Genomic DNA, 24,895 nt, shown 5'->3' with positions numbered 1-24,895 from the left:
ACATTGTGTGGTTTATTTAAATCTTGAAGAAGAGAGAAAACAAAAAAGGGATTCTGTTTCTGTTCAATGCTTAAATCGTCAGTCTGTAGTGTGAAATGTAGCTTGTGTCAACCCAGAGACTGGGGCAGCTTTGAAGAAGCTTTTGTGCAGAATACGAGCGGCTTTCGGCGGCATAAGCTGGCCTTTGTCGCAATTTGAGACTCATGGTGATGGTGCTCAATGAAAAGTCCACACGTGTGGAACTCAAGGGACTGGACTGAGCTGTGTGTGGTGGGAACGCCGAGGGGCTCTGGAATACGCAAGTCTCCTCTGCTGAGAGGGAGTTGAATTGTTTGTACTTTGCAGAGATTTCAGTAAACTTACTGGCTTTCTTAGTTATCCTCATTGTGACTTGGTGTGACTTCATTGTGTTGGACTTGTTTCTGCATGCATCCCCGTAACAAGGGCTTTTGTTTCAATGCAGACTCAAAGCGCCCAGCCACGTCGAGGTGGCGCAAACCGACATGGCGCAACACTCGAAATGGTGACAAAAGCAAAGCATTGCACAGGGGCCACTATTTGCATCGTCTCCCTTCATATTACAGGGAGGGCGATTTTTCTTACACGTTCAAATAAACTCATTTAAATTCACTGTTAAAAACAAAAGAAGCAGTTGACAATAAAATAAAGACAAGGCACTTACAATTTACTTGTTTATTGTCACATGAGTATTTGGCAAATACACTGCAATTCATATACATGTGAACAAAAGGCAGGATTGTTGTTTTGTTTTTTTTACTATGTAAATTAATAGGCCCTCGGTGGTCCTAACTATATGAAGGCCTCCTTTTCCACGTGTTTCATTTTTAGTCAAATAAAGAGAAAATGTCAGTTTTGAAATTACTTCCAGATGGACATTGAATATCTTTTCTTTTACTCTTATTTTTATTTTGCAGATTTCGTTTCATACAATCGTTCCGCAATTAGTGGCCTTCGCTAAATTCGTTCCATCTTTAACATTAACAAAACCTCGCAAATGTGTATATAAATAATGTACAGAAGAAGCTGCTTCGGATAATAGTATTCTTAATTTAAAATTGCTTCTAAAATGAATTTTATAGCCCAGTAACATTTCCCGAACGTGAGAAATATTTTTTTAATAATAAAAAACATGTTTTTGGGGTAACGGAACTAAAATGTACACGTGTATTTGAGCACACATATTTTGACAATGATAACAAAAGCAATATTTAATTGAACGAATATCCTACTGTGTAAACTATGAAAACACGTTGAAAATCAAATGTGAGGAATATATCTGGTAAATGGACTAATATAGATGTATTGATATTAAATGTGAAATTACAAGTCCATAATAAACATGGTGGAAATTTTAAAAATTAATAAAGGGAAATGCGCGCATTGCCATATTGGAGCCACGCTTTCTAGCAGTTAAAAAATCAGTTTTATTATTATTTTTTCTGTACTCATCAGGCACGTTAAATTGAAATAAATTCACGTTTTTATTTTGTTTAAAAAAATAGTCAAGCTTTAATTGAATTAAACATAACGACCAAATCTACATTAAAATATAATCGACGAGGTCAATTTGTTTAATACAGTGAATCACGTTACATATTTCAAAACGGCAAAAAAATAAAAGTACGTTATTTATTTGAATATATTAGCATTTTATTGAAGGCACAGAGTATTTTCTAACCAAGGATGATTTTTGTCTTCGTGGGAAATGTGCATTTAATGGTATACACCTCTTTCAGCCACTCTTTGCAGTCCAGTTGCAGCCATCTTCCAGGTCGCCGCTAGATGTCAGCATTGAGTCGTGAAGCGGAGCTCATTTAGTCTTCGTCTTGTGGTGAGTCTGACCAATGACCATTCTAAAAAAATGTCTTTCTTTCATAATTTCCCCCCCCCAGGTTTTTCCATAAACCACTCAAATTTTAAGAAGGATAAATGCAGTTGAAAGCCGTCGCAAAACACCAAATATTACCCCAATTGGGAATAATTTCAATAAGACCGTATATAGTGATAGAATAGATAATATAACCATTATCTTTTTGTCTTTTCACATAGGACAATGCATGTTTGTGCTAATCAAACCACGTTGACAAGTGCAAGGATAGAATTAAAAGGTCGCTTAACATGATCACCTAGCTCCCCATTGTCTTTATTGGAAGTTTTTAATCATAAGGGAGCCTCCTATAGCAATAAGGTAAAAATGTTAAGTTACATGCTTTATGCAATTAATGCGTCTCATTAAAGCCTATACTTCGTTTTGAACTGAATGTGTGACTATCGTCGTCACGTCTTGTTCACGTTCTTTGAAAACATAATTAAACACTGCGGGAAAAACATATTCTGTAAACACACGCACACACACACGCACATTAAGAGCCAGACAATTGTCAACAGTAATTTTCATTTTACTTATTCTTACACTATTGATGCTGTACATTCCAGGGTTCATATGTATTGTATTAATGAAGGTAAGTGAACGTGTCACATAATTTGCCCTTTAAAACCAATGGTCAGATACCCCCACCGCCTCTAAAAGAATGACGTTTCTAAACATTGAGAAACATGCATCCACAATTGAGAAATATATATTTTGTACATTTACATAAGCAATAAGAAAAAAACTCCAGTGGATAATTGTAGGCTTTGGGGAAATGTAGGATGCAAAGAAGACAGGTGGGGATCAAACCTGTCGTGTAAACATCTCCAGCCTCGTATGAGTCAATTGGGGCGCACTGAGGTCTCTTGGTGAGCCACGCCACCACCGGTCATCTACCAAGTAGTCGCCATGCATTAAGTTTGTGTGCATGCAAACTTCAAGACGCCGTCAAAGAAAGTGTCATACGAGGTAAGGTCACGTGGCATCTTCTTATCAATTGATTGTGTTTCCCCTCCAATGGATGGACATGGGTTGGAAATTTGAGCTCGTGCATCAGCAATTTGCGTCACTGCACTTTCATCGAAGAGGACTTTTATAGTCACATGGCTTGTATTATTTGCATCGCTTTTTAAGTGTCATTTCTCAGTCGCCATTGTTGCGGCATCAGGGAAATGCTTGCTAGTTGCACCCAGTGTGCTCATCGCTCATTTGCATCATGAAATGAATTATCTTCATATATAACATCACGAGACATGTCCGAAAAACTTCCTTTTTCACAGCATTGAGCAAAATTATATTATTTTGGGAAATAACTATCGGTAGTCCTGTACGTGCGTCAATCTTATTGTCCATAAATACAATATAGAAAAGCGACTAACCCATTGCATTAACTGTGCATTCATATTGAAAATGATAATACCGTCGGAGAATGTGGCAGCCTGCAGTCTTCTCATTAAAAAAAAAATCTTGTCCGGCGTTTCCTCGCTTGCCGGATCCGCTCGTCTTCTTCTCTTCATTGTGGTCCAAAACAACTAAATAAGACAATGTTTTATTTTTAAACCCCCACTCGTTTAAAAAATTAAATAAAAAGTAAAGGTGGGACCCATTAGTCCGTCTGCGACCACGCAGGCACAAGCTCACTGAATGAGTACGAGCTGAATTTGCATATTCGGATACGCTAATTGCCTTGGCGTATTTAAATATGGCTGCTCGTCGACGTCACTGGACGTGCACGCGCAACCTAACTACAGCCTGAATCAATTAGACAGGGAGGGCTTCCATGATCACAATCGTTATTATATTAATGATAGGGCACATTTGCAACATTATGACATATATAACGTCTCTGGGGAGGATGTACTGCATATGGCTAATTTATATATTAGTATTCCAGAAAACTAATGATCAAAATCTTTATCACAAAAAACTTCTATGTGTTATATGATAATAATAATAATAATAATAATAATAATAATAATTTAATAATAATAATAATAATATTAATTAAGTGCTTCATTATTATACATTATTATGTTAATATTTCTTCTGGAGTTATTGTAGTCAGATATGATTATAAAGGTGTCCTCTATTTAATGAAGTTGTGTTTTCTTTCTTCTAGCGTGTATTCTGCACGTGGATGTGCATCCTTAGCGGTACCGTGTTCACATCCCACTCAGTGACAATGTAAAGGTGAGTGTGAATGGTTGTCTGTCTCTCAATGTGCCCTGTGACTGACTGGCGACCAGTCCCAGGTGTAGTCTGCCATTCGGATACAAATCTTCCTTCGACCCCGAATGGATTTTGAGCGTATTCTGTTAGTATGTTTTGGTGCAGTGGTAAGGAGGACAGGAGCATTTTTTTTTCTGGTGGAGGAGGGGGGGGGACAAAGGAACTTGGGGGCACTTGTTTGGATTTCTGAGCACGTCCTCACACAGAAGGATGGACACAACATCCCCCCACCCGGGTACCCCCCACCCGACCCCCATCATCATCATCACCACACAAAAACTTCGCACGCACTTTTTGTATTTGGTGGCAGTATGGGAAAGTTGTCTCGTGCACCCCCCCTCCCTTTTCCATCCATCCCTCCCCCTCTCCCCTCCCTTCCTTCCTCACCCCCCATCTCCGTCGATCATGTGCTTGGGATATGATCACACTGCTCAGAGCGGCTGCAGCATGCATCAAATGCAGGTTATTCTACAGAGTGTACGGTGTGTCCCCCACCCCACCCCAGCCCCCATTACACCACGTCTCTCTTTTTATTATTTTGAACGGGATATTTGAGGGGACAGTGTATGACGACGAGACACCACGGACCACTCACTTCTTTTGACTCACCTCGATAGAAAGTAAGTGAAACTTTTTCTTCTCGTTCGTGAATAGAAAAGTTCAAGAATAGAATTCGCTGTCCGGGAAATGATGCGCACGCCTTGGTTTAATAAGGACTGGTTTCGGGTAAAAATATAAAGTTTATTGTTGTACATATCTTTTTTTTTAACTACTGAGATTGAAGCTGCCTGTGTTTTATTGCCGAAATGATCAATTTCCTCTCCATGTACAACACGTGCCATATTTTCACAATAAATAACAAATTTCGCCGTGGTAACCTTGCAACACTTTTCAATACCAGCCGAATTTTAAAAAGCCCATGCTATATTCGATGATACATGTTAGCCTGTATTTAGGTGCATACAACTGCTTCAATCGTCATAGATGATATGAAATAAAACATTAAAAGTCAACTTATAACGTCAATCACGTTCCGTTACTGGTGTTTAATTTCTTCATGCAATACCATAAAGAAAAGTGTCCTTTGAATATATAGTTGCCTATGCTGTACTAAAATCATGTACGGAATTTATTAAACTTTTCTTAATCAGGCGTTGAGATGACGTGACCTCTGTTCGTGTGTGCGCGCGTGCGTGTGCGCGCGCGCGTGGGAGGCCCGTTGTGAAGACAAAATGAGGTGGCCTTCCTAATTTCGTCCTCATAATTTACAATCTAAAAGGGGCATCGAAGTATTAAATTAGGGTTATAATTGCAAGAGACGTATATGTGCGTGCACTCGTGCTTTTTGGACATGTCATATTATTTATGCATAGCATAGAAGGTGCCACATTGTGGGTAAATGTATGCATGTGTGCGAGAGAATCCAAACATAGGCGGTCTTAAATTTGTAATATTTAATGAATACAGGCAGCGTGCATGGGTCTCATTTGGCTCATTTCTACACCTGCTGAGTTAGCTCCGCCCACCTTGTGTGACTGGGACCCCTTGGAAAGCGGATGGCGTGATTGACAAACATGAATCCGATTGTCATTTACAAATTAAGAGATTCATTTATTTTTTTCGGACGTCTTTGATAAGATCAAGAAAATAAAATTGCATTGAACGAAAAAGCGGCATGCCTACGCGCATAAGTCCAGATATTTTTGCACAACTACTTACTCTTCTGTATGTGCACGGTGAAACGAGTAACACGCAGACACGTTGAAGGAGACGGCCGTGCCATTGTAGTCCACGCTGCGGTTGCGCTAAAAAAAAAAAAGAGAGGAGGGAGTCGAAAAGGATTTTGACGCATGATACAGTAAGCGAGAGCTTAATATTGCTTTTGTAAAAGCAGCCTACATTGTCGCAGTTCTCTCCCTTCATATAGTCTTTTTTTTTGGCGCGCATCCTCCTTTTGAACGCAATACTGTCGCTCTCAGCTTGAGGTAAAATAAGAAAAAAAAATCCGAGCCGAGAAAGACGATGTGCACGGTGCGACTCGCCGCACAAGGCGGACGTTTTTCCTCCAGCGAGGACGTGTGCGCTGAGGAGGGAAGAGGATGAGGAGGAGGATGAGAAGGTGGGGGTGTGATTTTGCATCTTTTTTTCCCCCCTATGACATCACCGTATTTACATGCTCGTGGTCCGAGGCCTTTGACCTCACTGGGGTTGGTCTGTATTTTGTCCAGCCTCCCCACCAAGCTTTGGGGATGGCCCCTTTACCTCCACACTGCTTGCAGAGCGAGGGGGAGCATGCTCGCCGCCTGCACACGGGACCCTCAGGCTGCGAGGCAGCGAGGCATCTGCACTTTACGTTGGAGGTGTACGGACAATATGACCCTCAAAAGCAAGCTCCTGACTTGGTAATTCCGAAACATTTGCGTCCTGGGTCCCTGCGCTGTTGTTGCACTTTCCACGGGAAAGCCGGATCTCTCACGTCCATTCCTCACGCGTTCCCTGCGTGGTGGTTCTCCTCCGGCCTCACAGGATATCTCTGGCTGCTCCACAACGACTTAATAGAGCCGAACAAGTCTTTTGTGGGATTCAGGCTTATTTGCAATGCAGATGAGGGCCCCTGTGCAAGGATGACTGCACGCTGTAGCCGGCCTGTTTCAACTCACTCATATCGCCTCATGTCAAGTGAATGTAACATTAACATTGGGATTATATTTCTTTTCTTTTCTCGCCCTCTTTCCTATGGAGGAATTTTTGCACCCTGTGTAGTGACCAGCAATGACAAAAATGGAATATAAGGCAGAATGTGACTTTCAAAAGGGATGTCTTTTTTTTTTTTTCTCGTGCTCAAATGTATTTGAATTCAAACAAATGGGAAGTTGGAGCCCTGAAGCGGAGGTGTGCATGTGGATTATTGCAGAAGATTGGGAAGTAGGTTGTTATCTTTGGTTATCTAGCTGTATGAGTGTTCTGCTCGTCATAAAGCTAGATAACCGAAAGTAAAAACCACGTCCAGACTCATCGAGGACATGCACCAATTATTTGTTTTTTTCTCCCGATATTTGACACGTGTAGAAGTCTACATGTTTAATGTGATTGTCATTTGCTGATAACTTTGTGATGTATGAGACATTCTATAGCGAATCCTGCTTCTACCCACACACCAAACATTTCCACAGATCAACTATTCCAGGTTAATATTAGTTGTTAATTGATCATCTCATGAAAGCGAACATTTAGGTCCAAATAGTGCCATTTAGTGTCCTTGTGTATTTCCGCATGTTCAAGTCAGGCCAGGAAACGGCGCTGGCATCCAAGGGCCAAATAATTAGGATGTATAGGGGGGCTGACAAAAAGTGGAGAGTTGGGGGCTAGGAGGGATGGGGGTCAGGGGCTGTGAGGAGGAGGAGGGGGAGGAGGAGGGCGGTGGCAGAAGAGGGGGAGAAGTGGCTGTTTTTGGGGGGGTCGGGCCAGCTTAATTGATTCCGTTAACCGTAGTGCAGGAGATGTGAACGGCTGGACGATCCCATTCCCACGCTCGGTGGGGGCAAGTGGCAATGCCATGACCAGGCCCAATATGACAGGGCTGTCGGATTGGATGGGGGGGGGGAATAAATGTAGGGGGAGTTGTCATGAAAAGATGTCAAGTGCACCCTACTCATCTGCATCCCCAAAGAAAGAGGGGAACGTGGAGTAGACTAACGGTCTTTGAAGGCCTCACGCCTGTGCCAGTTGTATGCATAATGACGTGGCCATTATCTTAGTCATAGTCTTAGTGATTTCCAAAGGGTTGCGCTGCATGTGGCCCCACTTGAACACACTGCACTTAGGCACGTAGGCGTTTAAGTCCACAATGTGCATTGTTGAAATTGCCACTTGGGGTCTTTTTTAGGGCCAACTAATTTCAGGTATGTCATAATGTGTTAGACATGTTATGCACAGTATATCTGCATAGTTAAAGGAGAGTCAGTACAAAAAAAAATCTTTTTCTAATATTGTGTCCATCTTATGCAGCAAAAAAACATACCCAAATTTCATTGCACACTGAGTACAATGACAATAAAGGGCATTTTGATTCTGAAAAATACCTGTCAGGGAGGGTTCTGCGATCTCTGACACGCTTGAACTGACTTATTTTCACAGTGATTGTCTAATCACGCACAGGGTGTGCAAATCTTTAATAGAGATTGTTTAGAGGCAAATTGTTAAAGATAAGATGAGGCTAACACACCCAAGAGTCAATTTAATTTGATTCCTCCACAACTCGGAGTCATTGCGTAGTTCAAGTGCACCATATTTGGTTTTCAACTTTTTCTGATCATTTGGCAGAATTGGACCTTTGCTGAAATGTTTGCTTGCCAGGTTATTTACCCGAAAGAACATTACAGGAAGTTGGCCTGAGTAAAACAAGTGTTATCGTCACTGGTTAAACCCAAGCATGGCTTCATGAAAGGGGCTAGTGTTTAAATTGTGTGTGTGTGTGTTGGGGGGTGCGAGTTGGAGGGGGTGTTATACCCTGCATGTCAACCCACAGCTCGCTAAAGCACTTGGCCTCTCTCTGTCTTGTAGCAATATTATCGAATATATTTTCCTTCGCAATTCTGAGCGTTTATCCTTTTAAAATTATTTGCACTTTTATTATCGGAGAGAGAGAGTGCCGTGTGTATAGTTGATTTAATGCCAGTAAAGATCCAGAAAGATTCATCCCTTGCCGCCAAGAAAAGTAATTGAATGGCAAGGTGTATTGTTACCAGGAGGGAGCAGCATCTCGTCTCACATACGAGCATGATCAGACTTGCTCAGTGTCCTTCGGTTAGATTTCACAAATTAGCCTTGCATTTGTATCTAGGGGTGTGTGTGTGTGTGTGTTTAAACTCTTTAGTGTCTCTATATTTTCTAATAACATTATTTTTTTCTTTGTGACTTCCATATGTTCCTGTTACTTGTACGGATATGCCCGGCACCATTTGCATATACCGCGTTACCGTAAATTTGGCTAGCGTGCCCTCCTTGCTCATTCACACCACCGCACTCATTAGTCGCCACGTGTCTTGAATAGTAACAAAAAGCATGTTGACCATGGAAGGTGTTTTTTTTTTTTATATTCATCCCCCAGGAAATCAGCACATTTTACATTCAAAGCTTTTACGCGCTCGCTCTATTCCTCGGCATTGTGCAAACTGGGCGCTGCAGCTTCTACATAATGTGGAACAGCCTTGGTTGAGTTCTCTCACTACGCATATGAATAGCTTATATCTGGGTAATGGCTTATCATTTGTTACTTATTATGGCAACCCCCCCCTGAAATGTGTTTTGTAAAGTTGACATGTGAGGGAGGGGGGTGTCTATTCTACAAAAGCTTTCAAAAATGTCATCTTAATTTTGAACCACCCGATCAAAAGCGACTTTATTCCATTTTTGCCTGCATGTGCCTGACGGGCTATATGTAGTCTTGTGCATTTTGTGTGCACAGTTAGCTGACCCAGGCCTCTTCACATAGTGAGTCTGCATCACGTTGATGAAAGGGAACAATAGCTGTGTCTCGCTCAACAACGTCTGTCTGTCTGGGCTTAAGCTTGGTCTCTCTCACTGGCTTTCCATCTTGCTATCTGTGTGTGTGTGTGTGTGAGTCTCCTGGACATGAACTTGAACTTGAGACAGGCAGCCAGACACCATCTGTGCACCAGGACTAATGAATTCAGTGCATTCATGGCTGCAGAGCCATCCTAGGCCACCGCCACCCATTGATGAGCAGATGACCCCTATAGTCTGAGTTAGCTCTTCATCACTAATAGAATTCAACAATAGCAGCTGCTCGGAAAGGGGACTTTACTTTGCCTGTCTGCTTGAGGGGAAATAAAAAAATGGTAAGTGCATGTGTCGTGGTAGAACTTCACATATTTCTGCGTGCGCTTCCCGCTCATCTTTGTCATTTTAAAAAGTCGTCATGCATCCTCTCCCATCTCTCACATGCAGTGACTCTGAGCCCTATCAAAAGCACTGGCCTGCTCTTTTATTGGCAGCGCCATCTTGAATTTACTGCCTTAATAATTGAACGGCCTTCTTGTTTCCCCTGCAAAAAGGCGAATAAGTGACTGAGGCATAAACCTTAAACAAGCCAGGGACCATGTGAATTCCTGCAGGCCCTCCTCATCCTTCTCCTCTTCCTCCAGCTCAGGCGTCTGTCACAATCACAGTCGCACGTACGCATGCGTACACACAATACGGCTTTTCCCTCTGGTTGGTGTCGCCACGGCAACGGTAGGTGAGATCACCGTGCGCATGGCAGCATCAGCCCCTGCCAATGCGGGCCAGGTTCCTGGTGTGTGTGTGTCGGGGTGTGTGGGGGTGTGCGTGTGTGTGTGGGGTGGGGGTTGGGGGGGGGGGTGTTGAATTCTTTCGGCATCAAACCAGAATGCCACCTCCTCTCCATTGTCTGAATGGGGACGCACATTAGTCATATTTACCTCGATTATGCTCGACTTTCACAATACGTTAAGGTCTGGTCATTCTGAGCTTCGTGTCCCGTGCTGTGTGCAAGGCGACTGGCGAAAAAATAAGGCATCTCTCATGGTTTCACTAACCAACCAATATTGACCTCTCGCAACCTCATGTGCGGCCGTGATACTTTCCAATAACCAATCGAGGAATGCTGCAGTGTTCAGGCCCTTTTTAATGACATCATGCATGGCCACTTGAGCGTCTTGTTGCAAGCAGCAGGCATGCTGTGCTCTGCCTTGCTAGACCATCCTCCCCTTCTGACCATCGCCGACATGTTAGTCCTCTCATCTCCGTAGATTTATTCCACACATATTTGGATATCATTAGCTTACGTTTTTATGTTGTGGTGGTTGTGGAATATTTGCCTCTCTTCCTGCTTAGGATAAAATCCTCAGGACTGTACTTTTGGATGTGTCAGATAATTCTGAATAAGGTGTCTGTGCTCCTCACACACAATAGACTCACCCTGATTGGCTGCAGTTAGGGGGTAAAAATAGTTTTGTTTCGTTTTACCCAATAATCCGCACTCAGCATCATTGTATAAGGACAATATCTTATTTGAATGAGAAAGTGACAAATAATGTAATTGCTAGCATTTCACTAAAATGTTATTTTTTTAAATAAATCTGATTTGTCTTTACTATCTTCAGTGGCCACGCAAGTTGACCCACTTAATACAGAAAATAAGAGTAATATATTTTTTTTTCTATAAAAGCGATGTCACTGCAGTGGTGCACAATCACACCATTTTTAAACGTAGCTCAAAAGAGGGTTGCCATGCATGGCTTCTTGGATGTCTTTGCTCCACTGACTTTTGATTATGCAAATACTATGGCATATAAATAAATTACTGTAATTGCGCCTTGCAACGTGCTTTCACTCCTTGCAGATGAAAGGGTGTAAATAATATATTTTGTGCCGCTGCATTATTCATCCTCGACTAATTACAAAACAGTGGCGCATACACTCCCAAAACGCTATATGCTATAAATATTTTCACTATACTCTGCGTATGCTCACAATTGGTCAGTCACCTGGTTGTATTTGAGAATTTGTGAATTGGTGAGTATTTGTTTTTAAATGTGAAATCAGCTCCTTTCTGCATATCATGAAAAACACGTCAACGAAAAAATGTCAAGCCTTATTTATATTGAAAATTGGTCCACAAAGGACTCTTAGCAGAAGCATAATAAATGCTGCACCGGCACAAGTGAAAAGCTGCTTTCCGTGAGGCATGGGATATCGAGGCCTGGTTACATTTGGCATGCAGCAAAGCATTTGAAAAATATATGATGGTGTTCACTATTTAAATTATACGGGTGCTTGGACTGGAGGGCCAGTAGCAGTGCTTATAGAATCGTGAGCAGGAGTTGCTACGCTCGCATTAGCATCTGGCCCTTTTATGTAAATTTGATGAGAAAGGAGTCATGCATATACGCCCGGGCGGGATGTGCTCGCCTTAATATCCTTATTAGAGAGCCGGGAATTAAATATTTATAATGCGGGGCTCGGGTTGGGATAGAAGGGGCCCTGTCCTGTGTTGTCGTGCAGAGTCGAGCTGGAGGAAGGTAGCAATGGGGACTGTGAGGAGGAGCTTGGCTTTTTCTACGCGCCGCCTCAAGGTGCCACCATCTTAAGGCGTTTGGCAGTAGCACGCGCAAGGAGGGTAGACTTAAAATGTCCGCTGGCATAGACACACGCATACATATGAGAGCATACGCATTTCCTATTGACAGCAAGGCGGAGGTCTGAAAAGTCGCATATTCAATTACAGTGGTCGGCCGCTATGCATGCTGAGCATTTCATTCGCTTGGATTAATGTCCCCGATTACCGTCACCTGTGAGATGCCAGCGTTTTGCGTACACGCCATTTTTCTTTTAGCCACAACTTGCTAAGCTAAATGCTGCTTCCGTGGGATTTCCAGGGGCCTATTCATTTGAGTCTGAAGCAAATATTTTGCAGGTTAATCTTTACTACTAACTAAAAAAAAATGCAAAATGTTTTTTTTCCTGTGAAAACAATTCAGCTTTTAAATATAATTGTATTCTTAATTCTACACATTGTATTATTATTTCCAGTCAATAGACATTCTCTATATTTTGAAGACTGGCATTATATCAAGCAATGGAAAGACTCAAATGATACTATTATAAAAATATGTAAATCTGCCTTCTACTCCCCACTCACCCTCGTATTGTGCAACACGCCCACCCCCACACACACACGCACCCCCACGCACACACGGTGGCCGACCTTTTCTTTCATCTTGAAGTGCTCCTAAGGCAACAAATAAAGAAGAATGTGCGGGAAATTATTCTACTGGAATTGTACCATATGATGTACCTATTTTGCTTGAGATGCATATACTATTTGATATATATATATATATATATATATATTGAGTTTCCGTTGATGGCACTATGATGATGAAGTGGAAGTCACTGTATGATTGTGTGTACATGGTTGTCACGTTTTGCATGCACATTATCAATGTGACCCCCACCCCCCGCCATGATGATGAGCGGTACGGGCGAGCTGCGACAATAATTAAATGGCTGCTTGTTTGAGCCTAGCGCTTGCTAATGGATTGTTACTGGGAAGGAAATGAGACAGGCGGCACAGGAAGGGGAGAGGGGTGTCAAAGAAGACCTGGACGTATAAGACTAATGAAACACAGAAGGCCACATTCCATCAACTAATAATATTCTCCGCAGGTGTTTAGCTTTAGTCTAGTTTCTTTGTCTATGTGATTACAAGACGTTAACACTCTCTGCATATTTGCCGGTTTACCAGATTGCGCGTCATCACGCTGATGTTTTCTTGGAATCAAAGATTTACTTGGCCAGTTTGGCCACCGCCCCTCTATACAACACAGGCTAAAAAAAAGTGAATGAGGTGCACGGAATGGGGCGAAGGTGGGAATTAGGATGAAACATGCCACACAAGCCACAAAGAGAATGAATGGAGAGTAAATGCAGGGAAGGTAGGGTGGGAGTGTAGATGGTTCCCCCAAAACCCTGCCGTAGGGCTACACACGCGCACCCACACACACACACACACACACACACACACACACACACACTGAGAGGTCAGCCCACAAGTAGAACATTACGCTGGGGAATGAGAAGAATATATTTCAGATAAAGATGTCTGTCGGCATGTGTGTCATTTATTGAGTTCTCTGCTCATCACAGTTTGTAATTGACTTGTTTTGTTTCTCTTGGTGTTATTTTTAACGTGTTTTGTATTTGATGATATAAAACATGAATAAAATATAGTTCAACCATTTAAATTCCCTGTGGCAATATTTCTCTGTGTGTGCATCATATAGTAGCCTCAAATTAACACAAATGGAAGTGACAATTTCTTCACTGCAATATTTCTGCATGTATTCTCTACATAAACATGAAAATAAAAATATATAGTCCCTCCAAAAAAATGTTTTATTAAAAAAAGAAACATGGACCAACTAAAATGTTTTATCGAAGACTAATAGCCACATAGGTCATAAATTTAGCAAAACAACAATAAAATAACAGTGAGGGGACACCTACTGGAAATAGAAAAATGGTTTAATTGTTATTGTCATGTCGATGACATCCACCAGACAAAATTTAGAGAAAAAAAAGCAGGGAGCCTCATGTTGCGTTAGCATGAGCATGTGTACTAGTACTTTTGTTCAAAGTTGTTCGCACAATGCTAATTTAATCATATGCAGTTGGTTAGCATTTAGCATTGCTTCTTTAGCTTCTGGCCGTGACCTTATTTCTTAAGTCCATACTGTCACTTAACACTTTACAACTGTCAGGGCTGGTCAATGTATTATTAGCATGGATGTAAACATGGACAATGTATTTAATTGAATAGTTTGAAACCTTAAAATGTCTACTTCACACAAACATCCACGACTTCAGCTAAATTGTGCGTTTGCGCTTACAGTGATGAAGAACAGGCGCTGCGGAGGATGCCATATATACGGCCGGAGGACACGGACGTGATGTTTGGGATTTTCTTTTGACTGCACCTGTCGGAGGTAAGCTAAAACTGTAAAATCAAAGTATGAGTTGATTTGTCAGTGTGATCATATTACACTAAATTCCACAAAAGATAGAAAAGGGTAGTACTGAGGGAAGCTTTAACCAAACCGTATATTTTGGGAAACATGATAGGATGCTATATTCCCTTTGTCGATGACATCGAAGAAGTGCAATAACAATAACGAATGTTACAAAGTGAAAATATACAGCATGGTATACATCTAATGGGAATAAGTGGTTTAGAGAATGGAGGGATGAATCGGCATTTTTGTGTTAGCGTCACACACTTGACACACGCACACACACACACACCCACACACACAATGAGCACCAGCATTTGGAGTATGTTTTGCAATATCTCCCCTTTGTGCCCCTCTTATGCAAAAACCTAATCTGACCTTTTCTGTCAAGGACAACAAAAATTACACAGTAATGTATTAATACTTTCATCTCAATTCAAATTCTTTTTTTTTTTTTACTATTGGTATATCACAGTCACTGATCATGGTTGTTTTGTTAAAAAATGGGCTAAAAAACGGTCACATTTGGGTTTTTTTTCTTCTATTTTATCCTCAGGTCTGCTAATGTGTGTGATGTTTGCGTGTGTAGGACACATTCGGTGTTGTTAGTTGTGGTCCAGGGTACATCCTACAGGACACTCGAACTGTTTTTTTGGTTGCGATTGTGGGCACAGTCACGTCCCTCTTCCGAGCTTTGTAGTTTATGCTAAACTCAGGAAGTTGGTCATCATCACAGTAACAACTTAAATGCGCACACACACGCATACACACACAAATACAAATGTGCACAAGTGATTTAAAACACATCCTCCGGCTGTGGAAATCCATGCGGTAATACTAATTGGTCTCATTTATGTCCCGTGGAGGACATACTTGATTTTCAATTAGGACCGTCCGTCATTATTACATGTTAAATTTGATGTCACTGAAGAGAGACAAATCACTTTAATAAGTCCATCCGGTCAGACAAGAAATGTTTATTCGCTCGTAGCGGCGGGTAATGTAGTTAGTTTTTTTTTGTCAAATTTGAAAATTTGTCACTGAACCTAGGAGTGGTTGATTTTGTTAAAGTGAGATTATGCAAGATAGTATGAATGAATTACACTCACTGGTCATAATATTAGGAACACCTGCACATTTGAATTTAATACAACACAAGAGCTGCATGAACATTTTTGCGAATGGTACTAATTCATTCGTGTTGTTATGTAACCCCACTGCGTATTCATGGTAATCTTCAAAATCAATATTAAGAAGCCGTGCCTGACAGCAGCACCCCCCCCCACTCTCTTTTTTTTTGTTTTTTAAGAGGAACAAGTCGAATGGATTTTTATCAATCTGGTAATCAAAAGGTGATGATGCTTAAGAAGAGAGTTGCTATGTCAACACAAATAGGCTTCAATGTCATAATATGACATCTTGTCTAACCTTTAATGGTACCAATGATAAAACAAGCTTAGTGGGTGATCAAGCAAGTGTTACATGTCCAAGTGTTGGCATTATTTTAAAATGGCTATATCAGATGACCCTCAGTCTTTAAATCTTGAAAAAAGAAATGAAAAAAAACACACACACACACAAGATGCATGTCACACACATACAGTAAAATTTCACTCTTTCTTTTCCTTAAAAATAATAGCTGATTATCACCAACTCCTGCCAGCTTGGAACCATCAAAAGCCTGCTTCTCTATATTTATTTAATATTTGCAAACACATGTGGTGAAATAAACAACAGAGGGCATAAGATGCCAGCATGTAGTGGGCCTTAATTGTAAAAACCCAAGAACAGAAGAGATCATAATAAAAACTAAATCTTAAAATCCGTAATATTCACAACAAAATGATACTAAAAGGATATGAATGCAGTGGGGAAAGGGGAAAATAGTATGGACATTTTTTACTGAAAGTGCTTTAATCATGTAACATACTGCCAATGCTCATGCCTCTTAGCAATAACACAATATCAATTACATGCGGAGAAACCGACGCAAAAGCATCCACATCCATACTGCCCTCTTGCACTATATTGTGATGTTCATATGCGCCAACAAATGTAGCTTTAGTAAAAATGTTTAATCAGAGCGCGCAAAACAGCGGTTAACAAACACTGTCTTCAAATCCAAGCAGATTTCAGCAGACTGTATCACAGCGCAGCGGGTTTTCTTGTGCATCACCACACAAGCAGAACAAAGGATATGCACATTGTGAAATCATGCAAATGAATGCAAATCACTAGCAGCAAGGAATAGCGAGGGGGGGGGGGGCGTTGCACATGCAGAGAAGGATGCCAGTGACTTTGTACACAAGGTGTAGGGCAAACCTACTCTATGGCTGAAGAACATCTACTATCATTTCACTACATATTAAGTACTGTAATGATTCCTTCTATTTAAGCAATAGAAAAAAAATTGTTCACTCTGCAATTTTACTGTGCACTCCGAGATGCAGAAAATGCTCGAATAATAAAGCTGCCTGCATTGTCCGTGCATGACAGGATGATGCAATATGCCGAGAGCTCCACCTTAGTAAAATACACAACACAAAACGGATGCAAATAAAACTCTTGATTTTTACAACAGTATTCAAATAAAAAATGGCCTGTATACATTTTTTACTGGAATCGCGTCTCTCCCGATGAATATTTACCAAGAAAAAAAAAATACAGCGAGTGAATCTATTTTCATCAATGCAGAATGTGCACAGTCTCTAAATGTCACTTCACATTTATTGTAAATAATACACCTTCATTTTTATGAGTCATGCAACATTGTTGCTCTGTGTAAAGTTATCATAAATGGCTGAGCTGTCTTGATATTGCAGATGAATTCTAGAATTTGGCTATTTACCTCAACTGGATATAATCCTGTTCATAATACTATTCGCAACAAAAGCTGCGTCCTTTTATTACACTGGAACAGCTTCCTTCGCCACACAAACAGTGGTTGATGTTTGGATAACCGCGTCCATCTATTTTAAACACATCATACGCAGACAGACGTAAGCAGACGCAATATGAGGAGTGCGGTCGCAGAAAAGACATTGCCAATTGTGCATAATGATGTTAACATTCCGCGTGTCTAATGGGGAGGATATTGCGACAGAAGCTGGCTGCTCGATGCTCCTGCTGTGTGTTACGCCGCGTACAGGAGGTGTAAACTGTCGCGCTACATAATGATGCATTAATTGCGGCCCGCGCCATTCGTCAGTGTTTGGGCTCCTCACCGAGGCGATTGAAAGGCCCAGGATGTGACCGTTAATCTTATCAGATTATGCATGACCACGCCGTGCTGTATTTTTAAATCTGCTCGCATTAAATTGTACATGCACCTTTATATGTGGAGAGAGGAAAAGCAGCAGTTGTGCTAAGATAATGTATCTTTAGCCTCACTAATAGGGTGAAGGCTGGAAGCATTTACACATATACTACTCGACAGCCCCAATGTTTCATTTGGTGATCATTAGTATTCCGCATGTTAATTTTTTTTGGACATTCAACTTTCTCAACCCATTCAAATAATTCAACATTTCACATACTTCCCTAATTCGGTCATATGAGGCTTTAACTTCCACGTTCAACACATCCCCAGTTCTCCCATAATTAAAAAAATTTCCCATAAAAAAAAAAAAAAAATTCAACTTAATGAGGTTATAAATTTCACATTTTCCCCTCCTATTTCCACATTTCTTGACCAAGTCAAACCACTGCAAGTCTAACATCTCAACATTTGAAACACGGACATTTCAGTTCAATGTTAGAATTTTTATAGACAATGCACTGTCTAGTTGAATTTGCTTTTGAGTGGCTTAATTGGAGCTGTATGCACACTTCACACGCACACACATCTACACGTATGCACACACACGCTCACGCACGCACACGCACACACACAGACAAACACTCACGCTCACGCACGCACGCACACGCACACTCGCACACAAACTGTCCATCTTCCATTTGCTATTCCAACTTGCCTCTTAATAAAAAGGCACCAAGACGAAGGGGAGGGGAAGTGGATATGAAAATGGAGCGCATGCATGCAGGAATCATAAAAGATGGAAACAAAGGGGGACAGACAGCATGCACCGAGAGGGACAGGCAAAAGATGAAGCTCATTTTCCGTGGGCACCCAGTGGCTTCTGCATTGCAGATCGCTGAAAAACGCCCCCCCCCCAACACCACCACCCCCCGAAGGCGACCCTGGGCTTAAAGGGGGGTGGGGTTGGGAAGGATGAACAAGGGATGGGTTTATGCTGTCCCTGCTTTGGTACACTTTGTTTCCCCCCCCCTCTCCTCCCACACTGAAATATATTTTCTGTCTGCATCAAATGTCAAGTTAATTTCCTGGGTGCTATGAGCGATATGTCCTCCCCTTCGGTATGTGTAGCAGGGTGCCGAGCGTGCCACTGTGTGTGTGTGTGTATGGCGGACAGGGGCACGGCAAAGCGAGAGATGAGGCTTGCTGAGGGTAGCTTCAGTACAGTATCTATAAATTGGCTCCCTGTGAAGGACTGGAAAAGTGTGTAGAACGTGTGCATGCATTGATATATCCGCGCGTGTGTGTGTGTCTGTGTATGAGTGTGTGTGTGTATGCTGGTGTGTAAAAATATAAGCAAATTATTAATAGATGCTTTTGTCAGTGTTCCTGTTCCCATCTGCCTGTCCTTATTGTGCATTCATATGATCAGCTCCTATAAAAGTTCTTCTGAATTGAAGCCTACACACACAACACACACGCACGCGCGCACACACGCACACACCTACTTACTTACGTACGATGCTGACACACACATTCAGATGAATACATAGTGATTCTACGCTTGCAAAAACAGCAAAATGTGTCCAGAGTATTTCATAACGATGCAAAGTAGGGAGATTCGCTGGCGCTTTCTCAATAACTGAAATGCACTTCTGAGTGGCCAACAAAAAGATCTAACACTTATTAGCAACAGACCATATTTATTTATTTTAACTACCTTTAACCATTTTTACTATCTAATTGATGTCTTTGAGGACCATATATATATATATATATATATATATAATGTTTTATTACATATGTTCTACTTATCCTGTTTGCTCTGTTAATTTAATCTAAAGAAGCACTTGCATGCATTTGATACCATATAGAAAAATATCATTGGTTCCTTTTTGCATAGGGCTGTAAATGTGAATAAAAGCCAACTGTGTTGTAATGTGTAAAAAGCCTTATTGCAAAGGCGAGGAATATGCATTTGCCACTCATCTTTATGCTGATGTATGCTTCTGCCTCACGCACGTCACATCCTATAACCCAGAAAAATTACACAAGTCCCACCTAATTGCGCATATTCATGATGCTGCTTTGCATAGAGCCGTTCGCATATTTCCGCAAGAAGCCACAACCGCAGAGGGATGCAGCTGAGTGAAAGAGCTGTCAATCCACTGATTCACTACGTCTCCGCCACAAGCATCCGTTTGATAACTCTCCCTCCATGCCTCCATCTTTTTTTTTTTTTACTTCTTTTATATGATCTGAGGCCATCACGCAAGAGAGTTTCCTCTTATTTCTCGCAGTCAGTCATACTACCACTGCCTGCCAGCATGTTCAATTCTAGTGGGGATTTTAAATGAAGAAATTAGCTTCGTCCAAGATCACCAAGGTCATTTGGCTGTTTACGCGTAAAATTGTAATGATGAAAACCACTCAAAACAGACGATTTATTATATTTTGTTGAGCATTTAAGACTAGCCCATAGAATTGCTCAACTGGATACAATTAATGGTTGAAAAATTTGCAAGTCTGGGTCCTTTTTCTCAGAACAGTCCAAATGGATTCATGACGTTTTGCAAATGGCTCTTAAATCTAAAAATAGGTCCAGCCAGGTGGATGTTTTGGTTTCTTTCTCAAAGGAGAAAACGAGTACCTTGCAGTGTAATGCAGTGCCACTACAATAATAAACGGATTAAATTAATAATTAATACCACTGTGTCAGAGTCCATTATCACAGAGCACTATTACTTTTGTAAAGGCAGTTTTTTTTTTCTCATTTCTGATTTGTGACTGTAGATCTTTATTTTGTGCTTTTTGCAGGTCACAATTTGTTAAATGTCCTATTTTTTTTCACAAATCTGCACTAATGGTCACTACTTGTGCAGGTGTTATTTTTACAAATTATTGACGCTATAAAATGTCGAAAATGTCTTGCTCTCTGTTGATTGTTGCACAAACGTACAGTTTTGTGGGGTCTTCCGAAAAGTGATGATTTTGGAGGTACGAGGTTTCGCCTGACGCCGGTGATATATAACAAAAGGCCTCGGTGACTCTATGTAAATAGATAGATATGCATAATACATGACGGATGTGCTTTTAATTGCAGATGAGGGAAGCAGTGTTGCTTAAAGTGACTGATGGAGAGTTGTCCTTACAGCTCATTGTAGCGCTCGTGAAAAGGACTTAATCAGACTTGGCCCTGCCGTAATGAAGCGAGTGCTTTGGGGTTGTGCTGATGCTTGGGTAAACAGCGATTGTTTCAATGCGGGCTTTCCAAACATGGCAAACAATGCGGCCATTGTTCCGCCAGCTCTCATTAGGACGAGCATCACAGAAGCACTGAAGAGAGGTGGGTGAAAATGGTGCAAGAAGGGGCGTCTAAGTGCGTGTGTCTGCATATGTGTGTGTGCGTGAAGTTGGCAGACGCAGAGATTGTAATAGAAGGCGTGGAACAAGACAAGGACGGAGGAAAACGGCAAGATGTTCTCCTCTGATTGTCCACATTTTTAGTTTTCTATTCAGATCTTCTTTCTGTGTTCACGTCCGTCCGTCCTTCCACCTTGACGCCGTTCTGTCCTTTGTCCCTCGTTTGCATCTGCATTTGGGATGCTGAAGGGATGCTTTGCCAATCATGCCACCTTTGCGTCACCTTTTTCCACCAGGTGCAGAAGAGAGGGGGGAGGTGAGGAGGAAAAAGAGGCCAGGGTGGGGGTGAGCGAGTAAGTGAGGGAGAGGGAGGGGGCGGGGGGGGGAGCAAGAAACAAGACAAAAGGAAAAGATTTCCTTGCTTCGTGGCTTAATGAACACTGGCAAAGAATGCTTACAATAGAATACATTATCCTCCCGTTAATAGAAGCAATCAATTAAAAAAGACTATTGCAACTCTGTTTAATTTTTTTGGGGTCTGTTTATCAGTTCGGCCTCATTCACAGTTAAATTGAGTGACCCACTGAAGCACCTGGCTTCGGCTTCTTTCCCACATTTAATGCCAGCGGCCACAACAATTGCTCAGTGATAAATTCCTCAATTATGTCAGTCAGGATCCATGAAGAATATCGAGGAGTGAGACGACGCTGTTACGATTTAATTTTTTTTTTTTGTTCCTTTCTGATTGACACTCTCAGTGAGATAGCTGCAATTTGTTTGTTATTGTAGCGAACAACTACACTGCATCTGTGGTTTCAAATAATGTGGTTAGCTTCCCGACCCACTTCAGAGAGGCAAACTATTAATGAGAATATGATGCAGTGCAGGAGTGCAAACTGCAACCACATTAATAAATACATTAATGAATAAATAACTCTCTGACAATGTCAATTGAATTTCATTGGATCTAGGGTGGGCAGTTGGTATTTGTTCGACATTCTGACTGGAAACCCTGACTGGAGAAATGACCTCTGACAACTAAAGTTGGACTAATGCGGACCAAATGTTCCCACAGGTCCCATCAGCAATCCACATGGAACTTTAGATGAAATGTCTTTTTGGTTCCATGTGTGTCACCTAGAAAAAATAAATAGCTCCAGATAATGGCAATCTAAACTGTGACAGAGGCAAGGGGTCGCTGTGCCCAAATGCAAAGCTTGAGAATGACGGAAAGTGAAAGGAGGGAGAATTTAGAATCTATGGGCAATGCTTGTCGTGGTTCTCTTTCTGATTGTTACGATGAAAAGTAGACTTCACGCTATCAATGTCTTTGGAGTCGATCAGCGGTTCGATCTGAAGATGAAGCAATATAATCGATGTTTACTCTACAGTTGAGCCCCACCATAGCAAAAATGCATTGGCTCAAATGATGACATTGCGGTTGATTACCAATTTTATGTAAAATGCAAAATATTGATGAGTTCTACTGAGCAAAGTCAAATGAAAAGTCCTCCTTGTTAATGGTAAAAAAGGCAACGGTAATACGAATTCACTGGTCACATTGTTTGTCATACATACACAAAGGGAGCTTTGATTGCCGCTTTCACAAAGTTTGATCAGTGTTTGTAAAAGTAAAATAAGGTTGCGTTAAAATCCATATGTGACCCCAGGTCGGATTCAGCAATGTCGTTTCTGATCAAAATTACATTACAAATGTGTTATTTGTCTTTTCCCACGCGGGTTTTTGTTTCTCAATTACTGTTTGAATCTCACCCACCACTATGCAACATATAGCCACACACTCCCAAATACATGTCGGCAATATTTGCACAAGAAGTAAAAGGCTCAGAGATTTGTGGACAACACGCAATGGAGTGCCACTTCAATATAATGCATGATGAATTGAAGACACATCCCGATGTACATTTAAGGGAACTGTGAAGTCTATTTGATGTTCAAGTGCATGGGTAGATGTGTTTTGTTGCTGTTCAAAGTGCCTCGGATGGGTGCTGGGTAGTATTTTGACCTTTCTCGACAAGACGACATACCACATTTCCATTCATTCTGTGACTGTAGTGTGGAGTGTGTGTGTTTAGATGTTTTAAACCTTGTTGCTGCAAGTGTAATGTGTTTTGCACTTTGAAGGTGGAAATTTTCATTTCAGGCAAGGGAGGATACACATTAATGCTTCTCTTTGGTAGACAACTGTCGCGAAAATATACGTAATGTAGCCACAACATTAAGAATACTAATTTAATGAGATCAATACAAGAGATTGTGACGTTCATAATAATGCTCTGATGTGATTGACATGATCAGAAATTGATTTGATTGCAGTGGTCACCAACCACTGGGCCGCGGCCCGGTACTAGTCCACACATCCGTTTGGATTGGGTCACGACAGGCTGCACAGATGAAAGAAAAAAAATCTTGTGGGTCTTCTGGTTATTGATTATTCGAGGCTGAAAAATATTGTAATGTCTTCCAAAGATACTACAGCAGAAGTTCGTTCAGTTATCTCTCTCTTATTATTGCAACACTACTACTGCTACTGTGGGCGGTTGCCGACGCCGACAGCAGAGCAACAACCGTTTTTAGTCAAGAGTTATACGGGAATTCCTCTCACCCTCTCTGCTCAATTTTCTCACTCAGAATGCCCGCCTCCCCCAGAGTCGCGTGATGCATTCAGAAAACTCTGAAATAACCGCTAAAGTTATGGACTTGTATGAACTGGTACAAAATAGAAAGGACCACTAGTGTTTATTATTGCAATTATCAATTATTTCAAACTACACTGCAGCCGATTATGTAATGCTTCGATTACAATGTTTAGCTACATGGCAAATTGAAGAGGTTTTACCGATAGCTGGGCCCGTGCGTCCAATTTATTTATGTTGACCAATGAAGGTGGATTAGTAAATAACGAGAAAATATTTTTTTAAAAAGAGATTGTCTTATTTTGTCAATGTCTTTCAACTCACTCTACAGCATTTTTTGTACCATTGCACTTGTTTTTGGACATCTTTTCTCATCCTCCTCTGGGTCATCCCCCTGTTTTCCCACAGCTGGTATTCCATGTACAGTCCAGGTAGTCATGCTGGTGGAATTTGTGTGCGAGCAAGACCCAGTGACATGGCCTTTACCAGCCTTCCCTCAGTCTCTCTACGCCATCTCAGCCCCCTACGGCCACTTTTCAGCCACGAGTCCTCTTCTGCAATGTGTAGGACTCTTTCACAGGACTATGTTTATGGGAATTGTTGGGCGTGCCAATGCTTTATCAGGCATAAAAAAAAAAATAATTGGTATAAGTCAGTGAATAGTTGTTGCTCATAATTATAATAGTCTTTTTATATTAACATACACTCAATGGACTCTTCATTAGGAACAGCTGAATAATGTAATGAGTCATAGTACAATAAAACGATACAGCGATAATTCAATGTTTGTTTTCTGATTGTTGATGTTAATCTAGCTTGACCAATTGACTCCTGTTTTGATGCCACGCAACATACTGAAATGGACAATGTTGTCCGCTGTGATAGCCATAGCACAGATGTAGTAGTTCAATGTCCCATGGATGACATCATGTTGTTCTTAGTTCAA

General features: G+C 41.2%; 2 long non-coding RNA genes across 2 annotated transcripts in view; one reads left to right on the top strand and one right to left on the bottom strand.

Annotated features, from left to right (window-relative positions):
* Window positions 1-758: 758 nt before the first annotated feature.
* LOC148343953 (uncharacterized) lies at window positions 759-6,210 on the bottom strand. Its single transcript, XR_015842607.1, has 3 exons — window positions 6,020-6,210; window positions 5,840-5,925; window positions 759-3,423 (listed from the first exon to the last, which is right to left on the bottom strand). It is a non-coding gene; the product is annotated as an uncharacterized LOC148343953 (long non-coding RNA).
* Window positions 4,511-24,895, top strand: part of LOC148343952 (uncharacterized) — a 32,734-nt gene continuing 12,349 nt past the window's right edge. Inside the window, exons 1-2 of the long non-coding RNA XR_015842606.1 lie at window positions 4,511-4,740; window positions 14,556-14,649. This is a non-coding gene — a long non-coding RNA (uncharacterized LOC148343952). The remainder of the gene's footprint in view (window positions 4,741-14,555; window positions 14,650-24,895) is intronic.

This window comes from Idiotropiscis lumnitzeri, chromosome 1 (genome assembly GCF_059441095.1).
Source record: "Idiotropiscis lumnitzeri isolate Australia: NSW breed Sydney's pygmy pipehorse chromosome 1, RoL_Ilum_1.0, whole genome shotgun sequence".
NCBI lineage: Eukaryota > Metazoa > Chordata > Actinopteri > Syngnathiformes > Syngnathidae > Idiotropiscis > Idiotropiscis lumnitzeri.
Note: the sequence above shows the minus strand (reverse complement) of the source record. Positions and strands in the feature narration are given on the sequence as shown.